Raw genomic sequence first — 5,000 nt, forward strand, 5'->3', positions numbered from 1 at the left:
GTATTATGAGCGAGTATCCTGAGCCTGTATCCTGTATTAGGAGCCCGTAGTAAGAGCCTGTATTATGAGGTATTATGAGCCGGTATTTATGAGGTAAGGTCCTCTCCCTCTCCTTAACAGTCGAGCCGATGGCGGCCTTGCCCTATATTATTTAGGGGCGAGTGTGCTTACGCACCCTGCCGGTGATGGCGGCCTTACCAGTCGAGCCTGCCTCCGCATCCTCTCCTCACCTACCTTCTTAAGGTCTAACCTCACCTGTGACCTGCCTTCCTTGATGCTTATGGGGTGGTGGGGCATATGGTTGAGCCTTAAAGCGTAATGACATATATAATGAATGTCATGAATCTATCTCCTGGAAACAGGAGCATCTCTCAACTCCTCACTCTGCATCACCGGTTCATGAAATTGCCACATGGATGTCGTTTCATACATGCTGCTCATGGTTGTTTGTCAGGAAAGCGTAATCAGAGAAAGTGGTATCAGGCCTGAAATATCGACCCCAAAGGAGAGATTGAGAGGCCTGGCCCCAAACCATGAAATTGGGAATATTCGATCACTGATTCTGCCATTTCTTTCTTTCCCGTCCCAAACATCCCGTCCCAAACCGACTATATATGTCATTACGTGATCGGTTTCTGAATGAGAGAGATTCCGTCACCACATGATATATGTCATTTCTGAACCAGAGAGATGCGAGTTATATAAGGACCAGACCAGATATATGTGAGTGAGGGAAGGAGGGAGATGAAAAGCCTCTCTTATATATGTCATTTCATACATGTATGAATAGCCAAAATACCATCAAACCAACCTACTATATATGTCATTGTGCATGAAGAAATTGATCATATTCCAGTAGCTAAATTCCAATTTATAGTAGCGGAATTCCGGACATATATTCTATATGTTGCGGTGGTTTTCGCACAAAGAAATTGGTCATATTCGATCACTGATTCTGCCATTTATAGTAGCGGAATTCCGGAAATAGATTCTATATGAAACAGTGGTTTTCCAGAGGCATGAAGAAGTGGCCCCCCCCTTGATATCACTTCAATTAGTGGGAAAAGAGCCCGGGAGGGAAGATATGACCAATAGAAGGTCTGATGAGGGTAGGCATGAGGAGATTGGAGGTCTAATGAGGTTCCGGTAGGATTCCAGATGGAGGGAGGTTCTGCCTTAGGTAGTAAGAAGTGGTCAAATGAGAGCATACATTATATATGTGATTTCAATGAAGTTTCGGCAAAGCGCCTGAACTCTAGGACCGGAGGGGCTCGACTGATAAGGATGCGTAAGCAGGCTCGACCAAAAGGGAGAGGACCCTTTAGGGTGCTCGACCATAAGCCCCCCACCCAATAAGTAAATTGAGGGGAATCTTGAAAAACCTCCGCCACCCCCCCCACCCAATAAGTAAATTTAATCAATTCTTAGGGTTATATTCAGCCTACGCAGGACTGAATCTCCAATGAAAAGACCTCCTCAGTTCAAGCACCCTACACATGGTTCTAAGGTGAAGTCTGATAAGAAACTACGAAGGGAGCAGCGCCGTAGGGATAAGCATGCTAAGAAGGCAGATAAGCCACCTCCGTAAGTAGCAATGACGTAATTACGTATATAATGAATGCCGACCAAGACAATGAGTAAGTGACTGCTGAAATGGTGGTAGTTAGTTATATATGAGCATGCGAGGGCCTGATACAAATGAAGTGTAGGGTTGACTGGCGCCAAGTCAGTCAAAACAATGAATGGTTCCGGGTTAACACGGAGGGTAGGTATTTCTTTCATGTAAACCCACAACAGTGTTAGCAACCCATGGTTTACACTAACTACTTTATGGAGGAGGAAGAGAAAAGGTTTTCAACTCGTCGTGGCCTGTTGGCGAGAAGCTGAAAGCTGTTCACGGTGCCTGCCGCCGTATGGGTGATTCATAGATCCGTTTATTTAGGAAGGTAAGTAACCTAAAAAATGTCTTTCTAGAACCCATCCTCATAATCCATCGTATATGAGAGTCGGTGCGCGCACCTCGCCTTCCTTCATGTACTCCGATTCATTAAAGTAGGCAGGAAAATAATAGAAAACCCGAGTCAATGAGCACGGAAGGTGAACGCCATGAACGGGTGACCCCAGTATTTCATTTCCCCGCCCCAATTTTACCATACCTTTTGGGATTATCCATTATACAAGCGTAGATAGAATGAGGCCCATAAGCTACTATCTGCACACTGACCCTTCTTCCCCTATTGGACCTACCACCTTCTTCCATAGGCAGGGGGACAAACCCCTACCTACACTGGGAAAAAAACCCCGCCCCATATTTCTTTCAAATATATATATAAATAAATAGGGGTGCTCAGCCCCACCTTGACTTATACCCGGGGGACACTCACAACACTTCCCTCAATGTACACATTCCTTATAATCAATGATGACACTAGCCCATCATAGGAATACCCCAAGGAAGGATATTGAAAGGAGTTGAGACATTGCATTGTGTTCCGTTGAAATCCGTCAGATCTATCTATTCATTCAATCCCGGGAGAAGTCATTAAGGAGAGTTGGAGAGAGGTTACAGAAGATATTCCTATTCGTTTCGAATATTAATGATTGGAGGAATCAATGAATGATACTGGTTCAAACATGCCTTTATTTAACCGTTGTATGGTGGCCCATGCCAGTTGTTCCATCATCGAAGCCCCGGCGATAAGTTGAATCCCTTAGCTACGCAATTCGCTAGTTAGTGGAAGGTAGTACCAATCCCGCCGAAGGGAAGTACGTAATGTAGTTTAAATCCAATATATATTGGGGAAGGTGCGGTGCATATATATGCCCGGAGTTAACCGGTTCAACCCCACCCGTAGAGTTAAGTGTGCCATATATATATTATATATTCCCACGCCGGCCGGTTAATCCCACTGGGTAAGGTAACCGTTTCAACCCGAATATATATTACCATGGAAGGAAGTTTCAATTCCCTGTCCCTACCCCATTTTATTCAAATATCAATTCCTCCAGAAGAATAAAGCTAACCGGTGTAACCAATCGCTTCCCGTAGAGTGAAGGAATATCATAGGCCCCACAGAACGAGTAAGGTAAGCGCTGTAATCCCTCCTGGGAAGTGTACCTCAGCTTCCTTGGCATGGGTGGTAGGTAGTTCTAAATCTGTCCATGTTAGTGGAAGGAGTGTGATCTTATAAAAGCAACTGTGTATGTGGGAAGTTGGGGGGATGAGCCTCCCCTCTTATTCAGAACAACAGAGAAAGCAGTCTAGCTTCTTTTTCCCTCAGTTCGGCAGAAACACCAGCACCTCACAGCCGTATACATAAATGTTATCTTGCTGTTTCTCCACCAGATTTTGTACACATCAACCATCACAATAAAATGCACAATAAACTGGATTCTCCAGACCTTCCCATTATCCATTCTACAGCGGCTTACGCAACATTATCATTGGAGTGCGCTTGTTACTTACAATTCAAAGCAGTTGCAAAATATATCCAGCACTTTACGTCTATTAAGGATCCCGACATATATTATATTGGAACTCGCCCATGCGTCTACAATTCTCTAATCTTATGATGCCATACTCAAGATACTTTTGAGTTGTCCGATACCTAGTTGGTCGTCCCAGCATACATGGCATATCTCTTTTTCCTCCTCATATACAAGGCACTGGGCACGATGCCCTAACACCACTTATAACTGTTCTCAGCGTGTGTCACATCCACCCACCCAGATGTGATTTGTTTCTTTGGTTAACTGGCAGTTACATCAAGCTCTTCATCCTGGTACCCGTTGCACCATGGCACCCATTCACCAGGAGGGTATCCATACGTCGAGCAGGCTCATGGAGACTCCGTCGTCTGCCTATACTTTAACACTCCACCAGCAGCCTCCATTATACTTTGCAGCCAGCCTCAAGAGAAGAAGCCCAGGTCACATCACCTACCTATATTTCTTCCCCTCAAAGAGCATAGCGAAGGGTTCTCCCTTTCCCGTAGCGATAAGGTTATCCCATCATAGCCAGTAGCTACGGTTCCAGTCCTATACTAAGTAGAATATCCAGTCCCAGCAGCATAGCCAGCATCTTAACCAGATCATGATCCAAATCCATAGCCTGTTGAAGCACTACCTGTAGAAGCACCAATTTTTTAAGCACCATTACTAGTCGTAGCATAGTTTAGTTCTTTTGATCCATATCCAGTGCCAGTAGCTTATCCAGTAGTATCAGTAGCAAGAGCAAAGCTAGATACGGAGGTAGAAGCAACAGGAAAGGCAGCAAAAGCACAGGTCCTAGCTAAGGTGGTATGGAAAGGAGCGCTATACCATAATGAGAAGTTTTACTAACGGCTATGTCCAGGGCCCCGAAGGTTACCGAAAGAACGCACGTATAGTGCCTGGGATGCCGGGTTCACACGACCCATCATGGTAGTTCTCTTTCCTCAATGTCTTTCCTCTCCTCTCCCTCTCCTCTCCTTATCAGTCGAGCCCCCTAAAGGGTCCTCTCCTTAACAGTCGAGCCTGCTTACACATCCTTAACAGTCGAGCACCTCTCCTCTCCTCTCCCTTATGGTCGAGCACCTAAAGGTCCTTATCAGTCGAGCCCCCTAAAGGGTCCTCTCCCTTATGGTCGAGCCTGCTTACGCATCCTTATTAGTCGAGTGTGCTAACGCACCCTAAAGGTCCTCTCCTTAACAGTCGAGCCTGCTTACGCATCCTCTCCCTCTCCCTTATGGTCGAGTACCTAAAGGTCCTATGGTCGAGCACCTAAAGGTCCTCTCCTTAACAGTCGAGCCTGCTTACGCATCCTTATGGTCGAGCACCTAAAGGTGATGGCGGCCTTAACAGTCGAGCCTGCTTACGCATCCTTATGGTCGAGCACCTAAAGGTGATGGCGGCCTTAACAGTCGAGCCTGCTTACGCATCCTTATCAGTCGAGCCCCCTGTCGGGTCCTCTCCCGGTGGTCGAGCAACTAAAGTTCCTCTCCTTATCAGTCGAGCCCCCT

Source organism: Pinus tabuliformis, chromosome 5_1, assembly GCF_031772625.1.
Source record: "Pinus tabuliformis cultivar Carrire ecotype Pingquan chromosome 5_1, CPIR1, whole genome shotgun sequence".
NCBI lineage: Eukaryota > Viridiplantae > Streptophyta > Pinopsida > Pinales > Pinaceae > Pinus > Pinus tabuliformis.